We start from the raw sequence: 25,547 nt of genomic DNA on the forward strand, positions 1-25,547 counted from the left end.
TTGTAATGAATGATTTTTTAAAATGTACTGTTGGATTTGATTTGCTTATATTTCACTGGGTATTCTTATATTTGTGTTAATCAGAGTAGTGTTTTTTTTTTCTGGAACTGCCCTCATAAAACTAGTTCAGAAGTGTTCCTCCTCATTTTTTTTCTTTTTTTGGAACAGTTCAAGAAGGAATGGTATTAATTAATTTAAAAATGTTTATAGAATTATCTTTTCTTCTTGGTTAGCCTGGCTAAAGATTTATAAATTTTCTTGGTCTTTTCAAAGAAACAACGTTTGGTTTTAATAATTTTCTCTGTTCCTTGTTTCCAGTTTCATCGATTTGTGCTTAATTTTTGCTATTTTGTCTGTTACCTTTGGATTTAATTTACTCTCCTTTTTTTTTCTAGTTTCCTAGGGTAGACTCTTAAGTGATGAATTTTAGCTTTTTGTTCTTTTTAATATATTAATCCAACTCTATAAATTTTTCTATAAGCACCATTTTTGCTGTATTCGACAAATTTTGATAATTGGCTTTTTACGGTATATACCTAGTCTTATTGCATCTTGTTATGCCAAGTTTGGTTAATATCATTGGGAGGTCTGCTCTTTCCTGAAGCAAAATGAAGGAGGAGTGGATCTGGGGGAGAGGGGAGGATTTTAGGGGGGATTTTAGGGAGAGGGGAGGTGGAGGAATCTGGGGGAGAGGGGAGGTGGGGGAGTCTGGGGGAGAGGGGAAGTAGGGAGGTTAGGAAGAGGGGAGGGAGAGGAGGCTGCCATTGGGATGTATTATATGAGAGAAGAATAAATAAATAAAAAATTTAAAAAATCTTTATATTTTAAGTCACAATTCTGCTAATGATTTTTACTTTAATCCTATCGTGGTCTCATAACATGCATTTTGTGATTCTGTTATTAATTAAAATTTTTTTACAACCTGGTATGTGGTCTATCTTGAACGTTTTGAATGAGTTGGAAGAATGTGTATTCTGAAGTTGGATGAAGTAAAGTGTGTGTAGATGTAGCTAGCTGAATGATGGTGTTGTTAAATTCAGGAATGTGCATATTGATTGTCTGATTACTTAATCTTTCCATTCTTCATATAGAGTGCTACAGTCTCCAAAAAAACTATGAATTCACCTGTTTCTCCTTTCAGTCGCCTCAGATATTTTGATGGTAGATTATTAGGTGCATATAAGTTAAAGGTTACCTTCTTGGTATATTGATCATTATGTACTGTCTCCTGAGTGCAGAAATTAAAGGCATATGACTACATCCTGTTTTAAAGCCTAATAATTCTTAAGGATCCATGGTGCCTTATTCTAAATGGCCAACCTCCCAACAACTGCTGCTATATAATTTATTACTTAACAAGATAGTGAGATGCTTACTTATGTATCCAAATATAGACCCACACAAAATGGCACATAAGACAAGACTAAGCAACTTTCCTTAACTGTATAAAGGAATCTCATTCCCTTCCAGGAGGTGATTTTCTTTTCACAAACTGCTCATGGAGTCTCTATTTCTGCCGATTTAATCAATCTTTTCTGCATTTATTCTGGCCTGGTAAGTACATTTTAAACCCCTGATAACTTTACTTACAGCTAAACTTGCTTCCTCTGGAATTAATATAACTAATATTCTCCTTTTATCTGTAGTTTCTTTTACCATAGTTTAGTTATTCATTTATAACTACAGCCCAAAAATAGTAAGCTGAAAATTCCACAAAGAAACATTTTAGGAGTTTTAATTACATACTGTTCTTAGTAGTGTGATGAAACTTGTGCTATCTTGTTCTGTCCTGCCTGGGATATGAATCATCTCTTTGTCCAGTGTATCTACACTCTATATGCTACTTGCCCATTAGTCATTTAGTATGCGTTTCATTTCTCATATTGTTGTGGCATTATGCTTGTGAACAAATAACTGTTATTTTGCTTAGTAATGGTTCCAAAGTACAGAAGTAACGATGTTGGCTGGCCAGTCCAATATGTCAAATAGAAGCTATGAACTGTTTCCTTTTGGTGAATAGGTGAAAGGTCTTGACTTAATGAGGAAAGCAAATTGTTGCATGCTGAAGTTGTTGAGATCTATAATTAGTTACTGTTATTAATCTACTGCTGTGCCTTATTCATATATTAAACTTTATCATAGGTGTGTATATATAGGAAGAAATTTAGAATATATAGTATTTAGTCCTACTGGTTTAGGCATCCAGGGAAGGTCTTAGATTATAACTCCTGAAGATTAGGAGGGGACTGTAGCATTATTACATCCTATTGTAGGGTAAGCAAATGAATTGGTGTTCTATCACTGTGATGAATACCTGATAGAAGTAATGTAAAGGGGAAAAGGCTTTGTTTTATTCATTTTGGTCCACAGCCACAGTGGTTTCAGGCTATCATGGTGGGAAGGGTATGACAGAGCAGATTAGCTCACAGAAAGAATGCTTGTTTTAGGCCTTCAGCATGTGGGTGCTGCCACCCACATTTAGGGTGGGTCTTCTCTTAATTAGCCCTTCCCTCACAGACATACCCAGAGGACTGCTTTACTAATCTCCAAAGAACTTCTCAATACAGTCATGATATTCAAGATTAATTGTCACACATTGAGCACATTTTTCCATTAATTTATGTATTTTTCAAGAGAAGTTCTTACTATGTAGCCCTGGCTAACCTAGAGCTCTCTATGTAGACCAGGCTAGCCTCAAATTCACAGAGATCTGTTTGCCTGTGCCTGTTGAGTGCAGAGATTAAAGGTGTGCACCACCATACCCAGATTCCATTAATTTAGTTTTAATATATATGTATTTTTATACTTAAACTGTACTTTGTACTTAAAGTAGGTCTTGTTTTTAGATCCTCCCTAGTTTTTTCAAATGAGTGCTTTAGATCACTGACATTTAAGGGTTAAGGTTTATTGCTAGAATTGGTTTTACAGTTATTTTATTTCTAAAATTTTATTACATTTATGTATGTATATGTATGTATGCATATGTACCTGCCATGGTGTACATGTGGCATTAAGAGGATACCTACAGGAGTTAGGTCTATCCTTCTACCATGTGGGCTCTGGGGATTGAACTCAGGTCTTCTGGATTGGTGGCAAGCATCTTTATCTGCTTTGCAATGTTAGACTAGTGCTATACCACAGAGACACATATATACCAAGATTTTAGTGTTCTGAGACAGGGTCTTAATATGTAGCTGAGGCTGACCTTGTGCTTTTTATGTAGTCCAGGCTAATCTCCACTTTCTTCATACTGCAAGGATAGACATTCACAGCCATCTCCACTGGCCTTGGTGGTTTTAACTGTACTTTTTAAAAGTTTTGTTTTTCTTTTTAGAGACAGGGTTTCCCTGTGTAGCCCTGACTGTCCTGGAACTAGCTCTGTAAACCAGGCTGACCTCGAACTCAGAGATCTGGTGCCTCCGCCTCCAAGTGCTGGGATTAAAGGAGTGCGCCACCACCACCCTGACTTAAACTGCATTTTTAATCATCTTGTTTTTGTTCCTTTCTTGTCATATTAGTTAATACTTCATTTCTGTAAACTTACCCTAATTTCTTCCTGTTCTTTGCATCATTTCTGTCTTTCATTTTGTTTATATATGAACATACATATATACCGTGTTGGTTAGTTGTAGATGCCATCTTGCCACAATCTAGAATCATCTGGAAAGAGAGCCTGAATAAAGGATTGCCTGTGTCAGGTTGGAATGTTGGCATGTCCGTAGAGAGTTGCCTTGATTGCTTTAAATAAGGTGGGATGGGAATACCACCACAAATGTGGACAGCAGTATTTCATAGGCTGGACCCTGAATTGTGTAAGAGTGATGAATGCTGGCTGAGAGCAAGGAAGCGGGAAGCTTGGGTGTGTTTATTTTTCCCTGCTCTTAACTGGGGATGCAGATGTGATGAGACCAGCTATCTGAAGCTCTTGCCTATGTGACTTCCTTGCAACAATGGACTGTAACCTGGAATCATACATAAGCCATGTTACTTTTGTCAGGGTATTTATTGAATGAAAAGAAATGAAATGAGGACATGTACAAACACAGGGATACAAAATTGATGGCATTGTTGCTATTCTTACTGTTTAATTTTGAAAGTGTGTGTAGCTATGTACATAAGATTGGTCTTGAGCTCACTATGTTATCCATGCTGGCCTGGAGTTCATGGCTCTTGTTCCTCTGCCTCCTGAGTGCTCTTGGAGGCCAGAAGTATTAGAATCAATAAGAATCAATAAAAAAAGATTTCCCTTTGTCTTAGGGTTTCTATTGCTGTGAAGAGACACTATGACCATGGCAACTCTTTTTTTTAAATTTTATAATTAATTTAATTTTACATATCAGCCACAGATTCCTTTGTCCTCCCTCCTCCCACCCACCCCCCATCCTCCTTCCAATCCACCCCCGATTCCCACCTCCTCCAAGGCAAGGACTCCCCTGGGGACTCAGCTCAGCCTGGTAGATTCAGTTGAGGCAGGTTCAGTCCCCTCCTCCCTTCACCTAGGCTGAGCAAAGTGTACCAGCATAGGCCCTAGGTTCCAAAAAGCCAGCTCATGCACTAAGGACAGGTCCCGGTCCTACTGCCTGGGGGCCTCCTAAATAGTTCAAGCTAATCGACTGTCTCACTTATCCAGAGGGCCTGATCCAGTTGGGGGCTCCTCAGCTATTGGTTCATAGTTCATGTGTTTCCACTAGTTTGGCTATTTGTCACTGTGCTTTTTCCAGTCATGGTCCCACTATCTCTTGCTCATATAATCCCTCCTCTCTCGCGCCGATTGGACTCCTGGAGCTCCACCTGGGGCTTGGGCCTGGATCTCTGCATCTGCTTCCATCAGTCACTGGATGAGAGTTCTATCACGACAGTTAGGGTGTTCGGCCATCCGATCACCAGAGTAGTTCAGTTTGGGCTTTCTCTTGACCATTGGACCACGGCAACTCTTATAAAGGAAAATATTTAATTGGGGTGGCTTACAGTTCAGAGGTTTGGTCTATTATCATCATGGTGAGACTTGGCAGTGTGCAGGCAGACATAGTGCTGGAGAAGTAGCTGGGAGTCCTACATATTTCAGGCAACAGGAAGTGGTCTGGGATGCTGAGCAGTATCTTGAGTATATGTGAGACCTCAAAGCTCACCTCCACAGTGACACACTTCCTTCAACAAGACCACACCTACTCCAACAAAGCCACACCTCCTAATAGTGTCACTCCCTTTGGGGACCATTTTCTTTCAAACCACCACACACAGTTGTGAGTTGCCAGATATGGATGCTGGGAATCAAACTCTGATCCTCTGCAATAGCAATATATGCTCTTAACTACTGAGTGAGCCAAATTGTAGTGGGAAGATTTTCTCAGGTCCCCGCCCTGCACCACAGTCCTGAGTTTCTCTGGTCCCGCAGCTGCTTATAAAATAATTACTCAGAGGCTTATATTAATTACCAACTGCATGGCCTATGGCAGGCTTCTTGCTAGCTAGTTCTTATAACAACCCATTTCTATCTATCTATAAGTTGCCATGTGGCCATGGCTTACTGGTACTTTTACATCTTGCTTCTCCTGGTGGTGCTGGCATCTCTCTGTCTCTGCCTTTCTCTTTCCTGTCTCTCTCCTTGAATTTCCCACCTGCCTCTAAGCTGCCTTGCCATAGGCCAAAGCAACTTATTTATTAACCAATGGAAACAACATATATTCACAGCATACAGAAAGACAACGCCCAGCACCGAATCCCCAGAGATATATTGTTAAATTTTATGAATATTACACTGTTTGTGGTACTCTGGATCAAACCTTTGGCTTCATACATGCCAAGCCAGTATTCTAAAACAGCTGTAACCAGGACTCTATGTGTTTTACATCTAGTAGTTGTCCTACAGTTTTTGGCCACTTTTTTTTTGTAGTACTTTTATCTTTGATTCAGTTTTGACATTTCTAATAAGATACCTTCAAGCTGGTAGATTCTTTCCATAGCCACATCCAATCTACTAATAAAACACTGCTGTTTTAGTTTCATTCTGTTGCTGTGATAAATACCATGACCAAAAGCAACTTTCTGGGAGGGAAGTGTTTATTTGGCTTATAATCTTTGGTCACAACCCATCATTAAGGGAAGTCAGAGCCGAAAGTCAAGGCAGGAAGTATTGAGGAAGGCTGCTTGCTGCCTTGCTATCTGGTTCATGCTCAGCTAGCTTTCTTACACAGCTCAGGACCACCAGCATAGGGATGGTGATTCCTACAGTGGGCTGGGCCCCTCCAAATCCATCACCAATCAAGATAACTTCTCACAGACATGACCACAGGCCAGTCTGATCTGGGCAGTTTCTCAATTGAGGTTCCCTCTTCCCAAATGACACTACATTGTTTCAGGTTGACAATAGAAATTGACCAGCACAACATCAAATACATTCTTTCATTTTTACTTAGGGTTTTTCTTGTCTATTGATTCTTTCTGGTTCTTTCTAGATTTGCATCTCCTTGCTTACTGTTCTCATATATTCTTGCATGCTGTCTGTTACTTTTATCCATTAGAACCCTTATAATATTAATCATAGTTACATTAAATTCCTGATAATTCTAGATCTTGGTAGGCAGAAACAAGCCAATCTCTGAGTTTGAGGGTAGGCTGGTCTACATAGAAGTTCAGGCCAACCAGGGCTACATGGTAAGACTCTATCTCTGTATTTTTTGTAATACAATAATCCAATTCTTTGCTATATCTAAGCCTGGTTCTGATGAGAAACCTGTTTTTTTTCCAGACGGTTTTTTTGACTTTTAGTGTGTCATCTTATAAAATTTTCTTAATATACATAATGAACTGAGTGATGTGAAGTTATTTGGGTTTTTAGTGCTAAGATGTATAGTAAGAGGTGGAGATTTTTATACTTCCATGAGTAGGTTTTTCCTTACATGGATAATCAGATCCATTGCAACTCCTCCAATTTCCTCTCAAATTCATTACCTCCAGTTTTTCAATCTCTCTCTCTCTCTCTCTCTCTCTCTCTCTCTCTCTCTCTCTCTCTCTCTCTCTTTCTCTCTCTCTCTGTGTCTGTCTCTGTCTCTCTCTGTATGTCTCTCTCTGTCTCTTTCTGTGTCTGTCTGTCTGTCTGTCTGTCTGTCTGTCTGTCTCTCTCTCTCTCTCTCTCTCTCTCTCTCTCTCTCTCACACACACACACACACACACACACACACACACAAAGCTTGCTGAGACCATCTGGTGTTCTTCATATGTATATTTGTTTAGGGTTGACCATTTGGGATTGGATAATTTATAAGGGGGCTTCTCCTTAGAGAAGACTAATTCTCCCTCTCAGCATCTATTAGTTGCCTGTAGCTCTTCATCTAGAGACCTTGTGAGAATTCCAACATCCATGGTGGCATACCAACTGGTGTTGTTGTGCTGGTCTTGTTTAGGTGACCATATTGTTGATATTTCATGGGTGCAGCTTCTCTGTATATAGAATCATATATAGAAGACATTATCTCTGGCTCTTACAATCTTCCCATCCCCTCTTCCATGATGTTCCCTGAGCCTTAGATGTAGGGATTGTGTTATAGATACATCAGCTGGGATTGGTCACCCCACAGTCAGTTGTTCTCTGCATTTTGACCAGTTGTGGATTCTGCAATCTGTCCATCTGCTGGGTAAAGCTTTTTTGGTGAGGAATAAGAACTACAGTTATCTGTGGGTATATGGATAAGTATTTAGAATGCAATTTGAAATTATACTGGTTTAGGAAAGTGACAATAGTAGGCTCTCCAGTGTCCATTAGCAGTTGGCTAGGTTTACAGTAATAGATATACTTTTCCTCCCGCTGAGCTGGCTTAAGTCCGCTTAGACAGCTGTTGGTTACTCTCAGGGTACTTGTTGGTGTATAGAAAAGCTATTTTCTTGTATTTTTGTATCTTGCCACTTTGCTGAATTTGTTGATCATTTCTAGAAGTTTTCTGGTGGAATTTTTGGCATCTCTATTTATAATATCATGTAATTTGTAAATAGAAATAATTTGACTTCCCTTCCCATCTCTCTCCCTTTAATTTCCTTCTGTTGTCACTATATTGAAAAGGAGTGAACATAGTGAACAGCCCTGTCTCCTTCCTGATTTTAATGGAATTGCTTAGCGTTTTTGTCCATTTAGGATGGTATTGGCTGTGGGCTTGTCATATATTGTCTTTATTATGTTGAGGTATATTTCCTCCATTCCTATTCTTTCTAGGATTTTTTTATCATATGAAGACATGTTGGATTATATCAAAGGCCTTTTCAGCCTCCATTGAGATTATCATGTGATTTTTGGTTTTAAACTCGTTTATATGCTCTGTTGCATTTATTGACTTATGTAAGTTCAAACATCCTTGAATTTCTGGGATAAATCCAACTTGATCATGATTGGTGATTTTCTTTTCTTTTCTTTTTTTTTTGGTTTTTCGAGACAGGGTTTCTCTGTGTAGCTTTGTGCCTTTCCTGGAACTCACTCTGTAGCCCAGACTGGCCTCTAACTCACAGAGATCCGCCTGGCTCTGCCTCCCGAGTGCTGGGATTAAAGGTGTGCGCCACCACCGCCCAGCTGGTGATCTTTTTGATATAACCTGTATTTGACTTTGAGTATTTTATTGAGGAGTTTTGCATTTATTTCATCAGGGATATGGGTCTATATATTTTTTATAGTGTCATTCCTTGGTTTTGTTATTAGAGTTACACTGTCTCTGTGAGAGTAGATTGGAAGTTCCCTTTCTGTTTTTATGTTTTGGAACAATTTAAGAGGTACCAGTTACAGTTCTTTGAAAGTCTGGTAGAATTCTGCTGTGAATCCATGTTTTTTTGCTTGTTTTTGTCAGAAGGCTTTTTATTACTGTTTCAATTTCCTTGTTCATTATGGGTCTCTTCTTGATTTAATTTTGGTGGTTTGGATGAATCTAGAAATTCATTTTACAGTATTTTCTTAAAGAAGTCTGAATTTCTGTGGTGTTTGTTGTAAAGTTTAAGGTTTCCCTGTTCATCTCTGACTCTGCTGATTTGGGTCTTCTCTTTCTTTCTTTTGGCTAGCTGGGCCGAGGCTTTGTTAATCTTCTTTGTCTTCCCAAAGAACCAGCTCTTAAGACTTTTGTATTGTTTTCTTGTTTCTATTTCATTGATTTATGTACTGATTTTTATTATTACTTCCCATTTACTGCTTACTTCCTGGTCCTATTCTCCTTGAATACATTTTCTCCATCTTTACACTTTTAAAGTGGTACCTCTCTTTAAAGCTAAAATGATTTTTTTTGTCGACAACAGAAAGATGAGTTTTCTTCTTTAGTCTATCCAACTAACCTGTGCCTTTTGGTTAGGAGTTGCGACTGTAAGTACAGAAAGTTGTTATTGATGGATTGTGTCAATTGCCGTTATTTTGTTATTTGTTTGTTTATTTCAGTTTGTATTCTTACTCCTGCTTTGTGTTTCAGTAGTTATATCTTCATTGTTTTCTTTCTATAGTCTCTCAATTGTGCTTTTACCTTTCTTCAGTTCAGAATATTGCTTCCAGTCACTTCTGTAGGACTGGTTTGGTGGACATGAATTATTTTACCTTGTTTCTACCATCAACATTTTGCTTTCTCTACCAACCAATTTGATCCTGGTATATTATTTTTTAATGTGTTATAGATTTCACCTTGCAAGAATTTTCAATTTTTCATTATTTATTTATTATTTATTGGTAATTTCATACATATGTGTAATATATTTTTATTTCACTCCCATTACCCTTTATTGTCCTCCTTCTATTCTTACAAAACTTACCCCAACAAGTCTCCCTTTAATTTTCATGTCATTTTTGTATTTGTGACCATGTTTAATATCCTGGCATGAGAATGGGAAACTTAACTATGACTACATCATTGTAGAAAATGACTGTCCTTGTTCAGCAACTGTTAACTTTTGGTAGCTTCTCAGGGAGGGGTGGAACCTCATGGGCCTCTTCCAAACAACTCTTAACAGCCAATAGCTCCTCAGGGAGGGATGGGACCTTATGAGGCCCTTCTACAGCAACTATTAACAGCCAGTAGTTGCTCAGATGGGTGAGGTCTTATGAACCTCTTCTTCAGCAACTGTTAATTGCAAATAGCTGCACAGGGAGGGGTGGGACCTCTTGAAGCTCCTTTCCTAACAATGACTAACTGTAGCTAGAAGGTAGCTTCAGTCCTTCCCTGACCACGGTCCCTCGGCTACTTATAAAATAAGTAATCATTCAGAGGATTAATATTATTTATAAACTGTATGGCCTATGGCAGGCTTCTTGCTAGCTAGCTCTTTCATCTTTAATTAACCAATTTCTATTAATATATGTATTACTACATTGCTTCATGGCTTATCGGTTTTTCCACATGTTGCTTCTCCTGATGGTGGCTCACAGCATCTCTCTCCTCTCCTTCTTTCCTGTCTCTTTCCTTGAATTTCCTGCCTGCCTCTAAGCTGCCTTGCCATAGGCCAAAGCAGATTATTTATTAACCAATGGGAACAATATATATTCAGAGCATACAGAAAGACATCCCCCAGCGCTTCCCCTAATCAAATTTGGGCATAGCTCTCCATACTACTTCCTGCTGGTTGGAGACACTAGTAATCTTATGGGGATCCTGAGAAAATTAAGAATTATAGTTAAATCTTGGCTGTAGTCTGTGAGGAAGGATCGTTTCAGCCAGTTGTGTTGAAGCTGATTTTGGATGTTAGTTCATCTGGGTCATGGTGTCATCGGAGACCTTTCAGGGGTGTTGGCTGACCAAACCATATTAGCCTGGAAGCAATCCACAGGTTCTCATCTTCTGTGGAAACAAAAGCAGAGCCTATTTTCCAAAGCAACATATCCTTAGATATAAATTTTTAAGTCAAGATACCATTAAAAAAATATAGGTTTGACTCAGCAACCTTTACAATTAGTGTCTTTCTGAAGTTAAAAATCCCAAAGACAGCCGGGCGGTGGTGGCGCACGCCTTTAATGCCAGCACTCGGGAGGCAGAGCCAGGCGGATCTCTGTGAGTTCCAGGCCAGCCTGGACTACCAAGTGAGTTCCAGGAAAGGCGCAAAGCTACACAGAGAAACCCTGTCTCGAAAAACCAAAAAAAAAAAAAAAAAAAAAAAAAAAAAATCCCCAAGACAATATAATCCAGACTCTCTGTGTGATTTCCATCTTTATGTGGCTTATTTTTCTATATTATTTTTATTATCTTTTAAAAGACTTTATTTTTTAAAATTATCTATTTCTTTATATAACTTGCTATCCTCCTTTTCCTTTCTCTTCCAAGCTTACATACACTTTTACATATAATGTAAACCATTTAGAGGTTTATTCCATCTGAATCTGTCTTTTGTGTATCTATAATTCTTCTCTGACAGAAGAGATTTTAAACCTGCTGTACTGTAGCTCAAGCCCGCACGCTGCAGCTTTCCTGAAAGACAGAACTAGGAAACTGTTTTTAGCTCCATTTTAGAATTTTTTAAAAGCTTTCTCAGGTTTTGGGTGGAAATTCTTGCTACCACGTCTGGGCGACAAATGTAGCCAGAAGGTTTCTCTGGTCCTGCCTGGCTCCACGGTCCCTCAGAGGCTTATAAAGTAATCGCTCAGAGGCTTATATTAATTACCAACTGTATGACCTATGGCAGGCTTCTTGCTAGCTAGCTCTTTCATCTTAAATTAACCCATTTCTATTAATCTATATATAGCCATATGACTTTGTGGCTTACCAGTATTTCCATATCTTGCTTCTCCCGGCTGCAGCTCATAGCGTCTCTCTCCTCTCCTTCTTTCCTGTCTCTCTCCTTGAATTTCCTGTCTGCCTTTAAGTTGCTTTGCCATAGGCCAAAGCAGTTTATTTATTAGCCAATGGGAAAAACACATATTCACAGCATACAGAAAGACACCGCCCAGTAAATAACTGCCCATAGCTTTTTAGGGAAAAGCTCTCTGCTCATTTATGGTAGAATACTGATAGCCCACTCTTGCCTAGGTTTATTCAGGGAACCACAGCTATTGGTATCCAAGATTTTTAATATAAAACAAACCAAACACCTCAAATCACTGTATTGGGCTGGAGAGATTGCTCAGCAGTTAAAAGCACTGGTTGCTCTTTCAGAGATTCTGGTTTGATTCCTAGCACTCACATGATGGCTAACAACCATCTGGAACTCCAGTTCCAGGGGATTCTATCCCCACTTGTGGTGCACAGACATGCATGCAGACAAAATATCCATAACATACACAATAAAAATTTGAGATTGCATTATATTTCATTTACTGACTTGTATGCACGGCACACATGTGGAGGTCAGGAACAACTTGTAGGAATCTATTCTCTTTTTCCACCATGTAGGTCTCAGGGATCAAACTCAGGTTGTCAGTCTTGGTGACATGTGTCTTTACAAATTAAAGAGATCTTTAACAAGCAATGAAACTGAAGCATCAAAGGAAAACCCAGCACTCGCCAGGTTCACTCTGAATTCTACCAGAACTTTAAAGAAATTTTATGTATGTAGGCTTATATTTTAGGAAGCTTCTGCTGTTACAGTTTTACGTATGACTTTTTCAGGGTTTTAGTGTTAGTTACCCCTCCACACAGTCACTCCTCTGTCCTGCCCTCCCATCCCCCCAGCCCAGTTAACCCTTCCTGTTCCATTATCCCCCTTTCCTCTTTTTTTTATCACTGTGTTCTATCTTCCCTCCCTTGAAAGCTCTCTCCCCCCATGGCCCCTTCTAATTACCTGACCTCTGTGGGTATTCCAAATAAAACACACATATCTAAAGGTTCAAAGCTAACATCCACAAATGAGAGAAAGCATGTGACATCTGTCTTTCTGGGTCTGTGTTATGTCACTCAGAATGATTGTTTCCAGCTCTAGCCATTTACCTGTGAATTTCATGATTTCATTTTTCTTTAAAGGAAAGTGTGTTTATCTTTAAGAAATACAAATTCAAGTACTATGCATAAAGGAGTTACCACATCTGTAGCAAACATTTAAATGGTTCAGAACAAAACCACTTTTCCTAGACTTATTATAGATAACAGGCAACCTCTTTATTAGAGACGAACAATAAATACACAGGGAATCATAGAGTTTAAAGAGACACAATTTTACAAACATTCTAATAAAAATTGTTTAGATGAGAATCATTGAAAGATGTTAAATAAAGGAGAGGTGGGTGTGACAAGGAATAGAATTAACATGGTCTGAAAGTTTCTCCTCACAAGTTATGAACCACAAAAAGGAAAACAGTCACTACGTGGGGGTGAAAGTGGATCCCATCTTACCATGTGACCCAAATTAGCATCATCACTAAAAGGAGACATTCTATGCATCTGGATATGATGCTTAGCGAACATCACTTGATATTATTCCCATCCACACTGCACAATGCAGCCCCGAGGCACAACAGAAGATATCCAACTATTCTGTAGTTCTTCTCTATTTTTCCAATGCATTAGAATTTAGAGAGACATAAAACAGCAGAGCACTCTTTCCACATGAGAGTCCTGACAGGCATCATGCAATCCTGGGTTGGCTCCCACCGCTGCTAAGAAATGTAACTGATGAAACTGGAGCACAGACTGCCAGCTAGACAAAACTGCTACACAAATGTTCAGCCCCTCAGTTCCTAACTACACACAGGTAAGATCTTACACTTATTCTTTGAAAGACATGTGTAGTACTAAAGGGAAAGGAGTACAATGCCTACACTAGACTCTCAAAATGGTTCAGAGAAATAACAAATTTCAAGAAAAGAAAAATAATACAGTGAATGCAGCAAATATTACAAAAAGAAGTCAAAACAATGGCTAGATCTTCTACCTAAAATTCCAGAGATAAGGAATACTAAAATGTTTAATATTAACATGTTATCCTGGGTAAGGGAGCTGGGAGCTAAAAGACATCAGATAGTCCACACAAAGGTGGAAAGGGTGAGGTCTCTTCCCAGAGAAAATAGCAGTGGGATGTGTTGTTTTCCTCATGTATACATAAACTTCTGCACATACATATAGCTCTATCATTTGATGCAGATATATGTTATAGGTTTTCATCACTTTTAGACTTTGCCAAAACATATTCTTGGCTTTGAGTCTACTACCTTGTTTTGCCATACCTTGTTTTTTGTTTGTTTGTTTCATTTTGTTTTGTTTTCCTGCCTTTCTTTTAGAAAGTAGTTTATGTTCATGTTTGTTTGGAACTTTTTCATCTAGCAGCTACTTCTACTCAGGTGGTAAGTCATACTATTGTTATTCATTAGTGTGGAGACTATTAATCCTCACATTCTGTTCTGAGGCATAATACAAAAGTCTCTGGAGCATTGCATATGACACTGGGCCTACCTTGGAAGCTATTCAAGGTAATCGTAAGAGGTGAGACATGCAAGTTCTGGCCCAGATTCACCCTGGGAAATGCGCCTTTCTCAAGGGAATTGGCCTAATCTTTAATGGAACTGTGACCAACTGGGTCCTCTTATAAATTTCACCAAATTGATTAAAGCGTGGGAGGATATTGTTTTTGTTCTCAGAGATAGCATTTGTGTTTTGCATTATCCTTCTGGTCTTTCTGTCATATACAAGTAACAATGTTTCCCAGATAAAAACAAAATAATCATATGGATTGAAAGGTTAAAACTTTAGATGTACTCCTCGGTCATCTCAAGATAATAAAAATACAACACCTATTTTTTCATTATCAAAGCAGTTGACCTGTTATCTGGTGCTTTGTACGTAAAGATACTTCAGGTGGAAACAGGAAATACCTTTTTGGTCTCCTAGTGGACTGCAGGATTTAAAAGTAGAATGCCCAAACCTAAGAATGCACTACAAGAAAAATATTCACTTGAAACCTCAAAATAGTTTCCTAGCAGTTTAAATTGTTTATCAGAGGGATGGGGAGAGAGAGAAAGAGGGAAGAGGAGAGAGGAAGTGAGGGAGAGAAGGAGAGAGGGAGGAAAGGGAGGGAGAGAGAGAGAGAGAGAGAGAGAGAGAGAGAGAGAGAGAGAGAGAGAGAGAGAGAGGAGGAAGAAAAGAAGGGAGAGGGAGGAGAGAGGCAGGGGGAACGGGGAGAGAGCAAGAGCCAAGCTTGCTGGGCAGATGGAGAGGTTTATTTTTTGTTTGCTGTTTTTTTGTTTGTTTGTTTTTTTTGTTTTGGTTTCCTGCTTCAAAGATATCTCTCAAAAAGTATAGATTCCTTTTCATTACATAAGAACCCAGGCAGATATTGTCATGGACAAACACTGTTCTCCGGGCAATTTCAGGACAATTTGAATCTGAAATAGTGCAGATAATATGCGTTTCTTTGAAATCTGGTGTACTCATTTGGACTAAGGACTGCTCCTTGGTTTCTTGTTCACATGCCAAAGAAACTGGCACTTTATCTTCAACAACAAACTTAAAGGAAGAAATGCAACTTGTCCTTAATATGGGTTTATACTAGTTACTGTGGAAGCATTCAGTAATAATGGCCGCAAACATTTAAATAGCTCATGAAACTGAAATTAATTAAGGGACTGTTGATTCTAAGAACTGTGACATTTGTGAAGAATGAGGGAGGAATTCCAAGTGTGGATGTCAAGTTCAGAGTAAAGCATAAATAATATTACATACGTAATATCTCTATATAAAATACATGGATCCGACAAGAACTATAAGGATAATATTAAATATAACATGCATACAAAGCTCAGGAATATCTTTTTGACTTCCCCCCACTTATTCTAGTTTAATAAAATGCTCATAAGAATAATAACCACTTAAGTTAGAAGACTGTTTACGTCATTGCTCTCCAGAACTTCTTAAGAGACAAAGATTGAATACTAATCAACTTCCCTGGTTTAAAGTTAGTCCTCTGTGGCACTTGAGAGATGACTCCATGATGGAGAGCACTTGCTGCTCTCGCAGAGGACCAGGGTTTGGTTTCCAGCACCCCAGTCTCTACTGACAACCATCTGTAACTCCCATTCCAGAGATTCTGTCACCCTTTTTGCTACACATGACACCGATGTCCTTTCTGTAGTCCTGGCAGTAATGAGAACCTGGCTGGTATACAGAACTTCTACACATTCTGCAAGTGGAGAACTCATCCTTTCCATGTGCAGGAAACCTTGTTTTTTTTTTTAAGGCAACCTTTTTTTTTTTTCATGCTTTCCCTCCCAACCTTCTGTGGTGGTCTTTGCATCATGTTTCCGTGGATCTGGAGTGGGGACTGAACCGGGTTTCCTCTCACAGTTTTCACGGGCCCTTCTTCCACAGACGCAGCAGCAGCAGCCATAAAAACAATTTCACTTTTCTTAACAGCTGAGTAACATTCCACTGTGTAAACATACCTCACTTTTATTATTCATTCATCAGTTGATGGGCATCTAAGGCTCTTTCTGTTTCCTGGTAGGTGAGGACACAGCAAAACAGAAACTCCAATTTGTCCGATGAGCACAGATACAGAAATTCTCAATAAAGTACTTGCCAACTGTGCTGCATCTATTTGTTTCATATGCTTGGAATTTGGTATCGGGGGCGTCACATTGCCTTACATATTTTGTGTTTCCTGTGTTTCTCTGTTGTGATGTGCACATCTGTTGTAACCATAGCTCTTCTGATTTTATGATCCCAGTGAGCAGCCCTCACTTGAGTCCTCAGTCGTAAGTACTACTCAGAGCCGAGAAAGTTAAATACTGCAATAGCAGCGATGCTGAAGCAAACAAAATATAGAAAGACACTCTAAATTGATTACAGCTAGCCCATACACCAGTGCCCATAGAAAAGAAAATGGCAAAAATAATGTAAAGACTGGAGAGATGACTCATTGGTTAAGAGCACAGGCTGCTCTTCCAGAGAACCCTGAGTTTGGACCCCAACATCCATGTCAGGTGTCTTACAACTGCCTGTAACTGCTAGGCGGTGGTGGCACACGCCTTTAATCCCAGCACTCGGGAGGCAGAGCCAGGCAGATCTCTGTGAGTTCGAGTCCAGCCTGGTTTACAGAGCGAGGTCCAGGAAAGGCACCAAGACTACACAGAGAAACCCTGTCTCGAAAAACAAAAAGACAAAAAACAAAAAAGAAAACAAACAAACAAACCAAAAAACCCAAAACAACATGAACTATGAACCAATGGCTGAGGGGTCACCAACTGGATCAGGCCCTCTGAATGGGTGAGACAGTTGATTGGCTTGATCTGTTTGGGAGGCATCCAGGCAGTGGGACCGGGTCCTGTGCTCATTGCATGAGTTGGCTGTTTGAAACCTGGGGCCTATGCAGGATCGCTTGGCTGGGCCTGGGAGGAGGGGACTGGACCTGCCTGGACTGAGTCTACCAGGTGGATCTCAGTCTGTGGGGAAGGCTTTGCCCTGGAGGAGGTGGGAATGGGGGGTGGACTGGGGGGAAGGTGAGGGGGGTGGGAGGGGGAGAACAAGGGAATCCGTGGCTGATATGTAGAACTGAATTGTATTGCAAAATAAAAATAAAAATAAAAAAAAACCCAAAACAAAACAATTGCCTGTAACTCCAACTTTACGGGACACATGCACACCACACACACACACACACACACACACACACACACACACACACACACACACCACACTTAAAAAATCAAATCTTTGAAAAATTATGTAGAATAAAATATAAAATTAAAAATTAGTTAAAGCAAAATAAAAAGAATAATGAAATGACTTAAGGAACAGGGCAAGGGGGAAATAAATGTAGACTCCAGTTCAAATGAAAAAGAATCAGGCAGAAGACAGGAGAAGAATGCTAGGAAGAGGGAGATGAGAGAGGAAGAAATGAAGAACTGACAGAAAAATGAAGTATATAGACAAATTACGTAAACTTAATAGGAAAAGCCTGTAAGCTGCTTTCGAAATAAAATGAAAATGTTTGTAAGGCTAGAAGAAAAGTGAAAATGTGAGACAGGAAGGGAAACTCCTAAGTGGACACTAAAACAATCCCAAACACAGAGACAGTGCCTTAGAGCAGCTTCTTTCTGTCTCCGAGAGTGGAGCTTGTCAGTTGCAAGGGCTGGTCAGTGCCTGTTGGGCGCTCTTCTGATTTGTCCTAAAATACGGCACATTCTTAGGAACACAACTACCAGGTTTATAATAGATCTCTTGAGCTTATTCTTCCTATGCAACTGAAATTTTGTATTCTTTGCTCAGTATTTTCCCATTAGCGTCTTTTCTGCCCTGCCTCTTAACTTCTGTGTGTTCAATTGCTTTAGCTTTAGTGAGGTCATGCCATGTTTGCCTCTCTCTTCTTAACTGTATTTCCCTTAATACTAGTTTACTTTTGTCCATGGTGTTGCAAATGACAGGCTGTCTTTCTTTTTTGTGTATGTCTTTCCTTTTAAATACTGAACAGCATTCTACAGATCAGATTTCCTCTATATATTCATCTAGTCATAGGTATATAGGTGATTTCTATTTCTTGGTTTCTGTAAGTACAGTGAACATGGAAGTATAGCTCTTTCTTTAACATACTGATTAATTCCATTTGGCTGTAGATATCCAGTAGTGGACTTTTCTGGGATTTATCTGGCAGTCTGGTTTTAATATTTTCAGGAATCCCCATGCTGGTTTACATACTGGATGTCCTCATTTACATCCTCATCAGTAGTGTGCAGGGTTTAGGTTTACATTTTCTCCACATCTTTTTCAGCACGTACTTTTAATTGTTATAGTCTCTTGGTGAACTGAGTCCCTTAATGGCTTTTATGATTTATTCTACAGGTTTTGAATTAAAGTCTCCTTTATCTATTATAAACATGTCTATCTTGCTGCTTTCTTTTGTTTTCCATTACTATGAGACATTATTTTTTAATCTCTTTCTTTCAGTCTGTGTGAATGGAAGGCAGTTCTTGCAGATTGCATGCATTTGTGACCTTTTAACAGCAACCTATTGAGCCTCTTTAGGTCTTTTAATTGGGGAACTTAATTCACTTAGATTCAAGTAAACAACTGTCGGTTTGTTAATTAGTCTCTGCTTGTTTTGTGGATACTTTTTTTTTTTTTTTTTTTACTATTTTGGTGTTTTCATTAGAGGAGTTGATTAAAAGATTTCTATAGTAGGCTTTGATTTCTTTCTTTCAAAAAATCTATTATAGGTTTTTACTTAATATTTACCATAATGCTTGAAAAAAATAGAGGCATAAGAGAACATTATAAGCTGATAATAACTACTTTGACAGCATTAAAAATTTACTTGGTTACTCCATTTCCTTATTTAAAATCTTTGATGTCATAATGTACATCATTTTTATTGTATATGTTTTAAATTTATTTTAGTTATTTTAATAGTTCTATGTTTAAGTCTTTTTGCTAAAGAGAAGTAATTTACATACCACTCTTATAGTAGTAGAGTACTATGAATTTGACTATGTATTTACTTTTACCAGTGAATTTTATATTTTGTATACTTTCATGTTATTAATTGGCGTCCTGTAGCTGTTTGAACACCCCTATTTAACATGGCTTTGTAACGCTGATCTTGCAGTGATGAGCTCCTTCAGTTTTTGCTTCTCGGAGGAAGTCTTTGTCTCTCCTTTTGTATCTGAAGGACAGATTTGCTAAGTACAGAATTTTTGGTTAGAAGGTATTTCTTTTGGTACTTTGATATACCATTGCACTCTGTTTTGGCCTGTAATGTAACTGTTGAAAATCTACTGGCAGTCTTGTTGGAACATGATTATGTTACTTGACTCTTTTCCTGCTTTCTTATTTTGATCACTTCTCATTGATTCTGTAAACATTCTTTATTTCTATTCATTCCCTTTTCTCTTTTAACTGTATTTTAAAATTTAGATTCTTATCTCTGAATGATTCTGCTACTGATGCTATTCCATTTTTCCCATTTAATTTATTTCACTTTTTAGTCACAGAATTTCTCTTTGATTAAAAAAAATATTTTCAGTCTCTAAAAGCTCTCATTTTGCTCATTACTGTTTTCCCGATTTTAGTGAATTGTTTCTTTAAATCCACTGGAGTTCCTTAAAACAATTGTTTTTGAGGGGCTAGAGAGATGGTTCAGGGGTTAAGAGCTCTTGCTGTTCTCACAGAGGACCTGAATTTGGTTCCCAGCATCTATATGGTGGTTGTGGTATGTTGAATGTAATTGGCTCCCATAATCTCACTGGGAGTGGTACTATTAGGAGATGTGGCTTTGTTGGAGTAGGTGTGGTCTTGTTGGAGGAAGCCTTCATCTTTAGATGTGGCCTTTAAGCTACAGGACATTCATTCTGTCCTGACACTAGAATTTGTATAAACTCTGAGTCCAATGGAAAAACCTGGACCTTGGGACCTTGGGATCATAAGAGTACCTGTAGCCTGGAATCTGCCCTGGGTCAGTATGGAATCTGGATCTTCAAGATTTGAGGCACTCACATGGTACTTGGAGACATTATTGCTGAGTTTGAGTCTAGAGTCATAGAGATTAATTGAAAATCTGTGTCTATTGCTGCTTGCCTGGAGGATGAGTATATAAGTGCTGGCTAAGTCATAGGGCTGACAAGCATCCTAAGGTCCTGGTGGCCAAATATGTATGTGATGGTTTGAATAAGAATGGACCCTGTGCTGCCTCCTGGGACCATGGTGACATCTGGGCTTGGGTCGCTGCTTAGGACCACAGCCGGGGTGTGTATCGATGTCCCTGGTTCATGTTGCTACCAAATACCACACAGATGCCCACAGTTTGGGCTGCAGCCTGTGATCATGAGGATGTCCAAGGGCCATGCTGATATCAGTGGCCTGCACTGTCACTAGGGACCATGGTGTTGTCCAGGCCAGGGCTGCTGCCAAGGGCCATGTCTAGGCTCATGACCCTACAGCAGCCAGGGTCTGGGTTGATGTTCATGGCTTCTGTTACCACCAAGGGCCATGCAGATGAGTGGGGTATGGTCAGTCACCTGAGACCATATTGGTGTTCAAGGACTCTGCTGCTACTGGAGCCATACTGATCTGGGGGACCAGTGCTGCCACCTGGGGCCATGGAGATGCCTGGGTCCAGGCCACTGCCTAGGGCCATGTCTGGGTCCATTGTCCTACCACAGCTGGGGTCTGTATTGATGTCCCTGGCTCCTGTTGCCACCAGAGACCACACAGATGCCCACAGTGGCCAGAGTCTATGGTAATGTCCATGTCTCCTGTTACCACTGAGGGTTCTACAGATGTCCAGGGTCTGGTTAGCCACCTGAGACATGTTGGTGCCCAAGGGCCATGCTGCCATCAGGGCCATACTGATCTGGGTGTCCTGTGCTGCCACCGGTGCTGTGGTGACATCCAGGCCTGAGCTGCTGCCAAGAGCCATGTCTGGGTCCATGGTCCTGCTGCAGCTGGGGTTTGTGATGGTGTCTGTATCCTGTGTTAGCACAGGGGTCATTGAAATCATGCTGTGCTCAGCCAGTCCCACCCTTCACTGGCCCTGGGATAGCTGGCCCTGCCCCTCTCTGGATACTGCAGCAGGAGAGCTAGCCCTGCCCCTCAGGGGAGAGCTGGCCCCTGTACTCAGGAAAGACGGCCCCTCCCCTCACCACAGGCATGCACCTCACCTGGGCAGCACCCTAAAGCTGCTTGGGGGCACAGATGAGCCAGCCCTGAGGGCACAAGAGCAGAAGACCTAACCCTGTCCCCACTTAGGTGCCCCCCACAGCAATTGGGAGTGAGGGCACTACATCTCACCTTGGCAAAAGCATAGAGCTGGCCCTGGTGTGATTTGAGGACCTGAGAGCAGGAGAACTGGCCCTACACCTTGTTGTAGGCTTCATTGGGTGAGCTAGCCTAGGCAGTGCTGGAGATCTCATCAGGGTAGTGATGATGAGGGAAAGCTGATGAGCTGACCAGCCCAGCTACCACCGAGGCCCAGAACCAGGCCTATAAGTTGGCCCAGCCTAACATCCATCTCATCTATGAACTGTTGGACCATGTGAACGGGATGAATCTACAGATCCAATATAGCAGGATCTCCACGACAAATGACAATGGAGGAATATCCAAGAGGAGCCCCAGTGAGAGTCCATTATTGGTGATGCAGCAGAAGCCAGATGCCTGGAGCCAGACCAATGACTCATGGCAATGAGCACTTACAAGTAAAGATGCATGGACAAAAGGGTAAGTTACGTGACTCAGTGGTCCACACTTGAGCTTCTATGACAAGATTCTCCTACTTTGCATTTCTTTCATTTGTTTTTGTTGTTTTGTTTCTTTGTTTTCTTTGGTTTTTTTGTTTTTCTTTTAAATTTGGTTTTATTTCTGTGGGGAGGTTGCAAGGGCAGAGGACAGATTCAAGGGTATGAGGAGATAAGTGGGACTGGAATACATGATTTGAAATTCACAAAGAATCAACAAAAGTTAAATAAAAAAAATCTGCAAAAAATTAGAAAAAAAAGAATGACTCCCATGGGCTCATGTATTTGAATGCTTAATGGCACTATTTGGAAGGATTAGAAAGATTAAGAGGTGTAGCCTTGTTGGAGGAAGTGTGTCACTGGCAGTGGGCTTTGAAGTTTGAAAAGCTGATGCTATGCCCAGAGACTCTCTCTCTCTCTGCCTTCAGATCAGCTTGTAGAACTCTCAGCTACTTCTCCAGCACCATGTCTGCCTGCATGCTGCCATGCTTCCCACCATGATGACAATGGACTACTGAAACTGTAAGCACGTACACAAATGCTTTCTTTTCTAAAAATTGCCTTGATCGTGGTGTCTCTTCACAGCAACAGAACAGTACTAAAACACTGGGATGGAGTATTAAAGCAATTCTGAATTTTTAGGTTTTGGAGGCCTGCTCAACCCTGAAATCCTCTAGGATATGCCTGATAACCAGAACTCTGGGTCTACTGGCACATGTCTTGACTCAAGATCTTCACAATTATGCAACCACAGAAGTTAATTTGCAAAATGGGGCTGTGGGGACCAGCTTAGTTCTGAAAAGGCCTGAAACCTGTGTTTGCAGGTATTTAGGCCAGGAGGTTGACCTTTTGCTTGGGGATAGCCTGAAGTCTAGGATCATAGGAGATATCTTGGCACTTGGGAAGCCAGCATCCTATAACCACAGATAAAAGTCTAGATGCTAGGTCTTTTGAGTATTAGCCTGATGAGTGTGGAGGCCAACCTGGTAGGCTTAAAGCCTTGGACTTTGGAAGGAGTCCAGTAATGGAGACAGTCTTGAGCCTACTGTTGCTAAGGCTGGCCTAATGTATGATGTCTTAGTAACTGTTTTACTGTTGTGAGGAGACACCATGACCATTTACTTGGTGGCTTGCTTACAGTTTCTGAGGTTTAGTCTATTATCATTATGGTGGGGAGCATGACAGCATGCAGGCAGGTGCCAGATCAGTAGCTGAGAGTTATGAACTATATCCTGATCCATAGGCAGAGAAAGAGGGGGGTGGGGCTGGGCCTGATATGGGCTTTTGAGACCTCAGAGCTCAACTCCAGTGACACATTTCCTCCAACAAGCCCATACCTACTCTAAACAAGGCCACATCTAATCCTTGTAATCCTTCCAAACAGTTTCACTTACTGGTGACTAAGCATTCAAATATATGAACCTGTGGGGGTCACTCTTATTGAAACCACCACACACAGTTTTGTAGGATTTGGCCTGATAACTAGGGTATACCTGAAGTTCAGGGCTGCCAGGATCTGCCTGGCCATGGAGAGTCTGTGGTTACTGAGATCAGCTTCTATTTTTATTGAATTCAGTTTTCAAATCCTGGATTGACTTCGTCATTTCATTCAGTCTTATGTTAGTGTTTCCTTGTATAACTCAGGCATTTATTCTCAAGTTAATTGAGATATGTAGGGAATGAGTGTAGTTCTGAGTGAATACGTATTGTTTGCCATGAACTGTTAGTGTCAAGGACCAGGGAACTGGAGCCATCAGAAGTTGGTAAAGCCTCCCCCCCCAGGTGAGGTTCAGAAAGGCAAAGCCTTCCTCTGTCCAAGCATGTGTGTTTATTATCGACCAGTGTGTACAAAAACAAGTAACCAACGCTTCCTCTTCCTGGATGACTGCAGCCTGAGACTACTCATCTATAGATGCTTCCTACTGAGACTGGCTAACTCCCCGCACTGTGCTGTTCATAATAACACTGAGGTTCCAGGTTGTTACTGTAGTTGGTGTGACTCCATCAGAGTCTGCACAACCTGCCTGAGTTCAGCTTTCCTGTCTCTCACCACCCTACTCAGATTTCCAGTCTCAAGCTGCATGGGCCATGGCAGAACTGTTCTTTTTTTGACTTCTTTATATTCCTTGAAATGTTTGGTGAAGTTTCTAATTGTTCTATTAAGTTCTGTGACCTCGGACTCACCTAGCTAATTCTCTTTGGAGAGCATTTGTGTACGACTGCTGGATTTGCTGGGGCATAGTGCCTTGACCTTTCATATTGTTTGCTTTCTGTGATGAGACCTGGGCATGTGGATGTCCTTCATTGGTTCTAAGTCTGATGTGGATATAGCAGCCTGGGCTGTCGTATAGGATGTGCCACTTGGTCCAAATCAGAGGTTGGGAAAGGCACAGCTAGGGCGTCACCATTCTTGGATGGGGTGGTAGGACTAGAGTTAGGTTTGGGGATTGGGGACATGGAAGGCAGGGTAGGGTTAGATCGGGCCCGAGCCCAGATCTGGGCTAGCACACAGGATGTAAGTTCTGACCCAAGCCTGCAAGTTGAAGATGGCATTGGTGGGCCTACAAGACTGGGAAAGGGGCTTGTTGTGGCACCTGGGGAGGGTAGAGTCATGCAGAGTCACCAGGTTCAGCTGGAACACAGGATGTGTGGCCAGGCTGAGCTTGGAGTTTGGATATCGCATGGGCTATATTTTGTTTTAATATTTAATTTTGTGACTAAGACAGCATAGAACAAAATTCAATTTCTTCCTAAAATTTTTAAAAATAGGTGAGTAGCAAAATCTGTCAGCACTTCAGGTTTACATTTTAAAAACTTATTGGGGACTGAACTTACTATTTTTGGCATGCCCAATTTCAGATGTATGGTTATGTATGTGAATATAATATAATAATATTTCAGGATTAGTTTTAACTATTCCTCATTTAATGAGCAGTGTCTTCAAAATTCTCATCTTAGCCAAACCTAGATAAGATACAACTCTACAGAAATTGGGAGTAAAGAAGCAAGGGTCATTTCACAGCTGCTTAGCTTGCTTAAAGTGTTGCACAGACATCTGAAGAGTTACAGATGATCCAGTGTGTACCATAGCACTAGAAACATAAATTCTCATCAGAAAAATAACTCACCTCTGCCTTTAGCTTTAAAGAGGGATGGAATAATCTAAATAGATATTCATTAAATAACTAACATACTTACTACAAAATAGGGGACCTCAAAGGAACTGAGATAAAATAGGGTGGAGACAGAAATGCCAAACTTTAATCCTGCTTTTGGTTGTGCTGTGGGCCCAAATGAGAAGACTCTTTTTCACAAGACAGTTCTAAGTGCCTACTATCATAGTGCTTAATTTTTAAAAATAAATAATTGATATAAGCTTTCTAGTGTCTACAAAATGTCTCCATGTGTGTCTATGTTTATAACTGTTAGAAATTTAACATCCCAAGTTCAT

This window comes from Peromyscus californicus, unplaced genomic scaffold (assembly GCF_007827085.1).
Source record: "Peromyscus californicus insignis strain IS unplaced genomic scaffold, ASM782708v3 Scaffold_10__1_contigs__length_136768540, whole genome shotgun sequence".
Taxonomy (NCBI): Eukaryota; Metazoa; Chordata; class Mammalia; order Rodentia; family Cricetidae; genus Peromyscus; species Peromyscus californicus.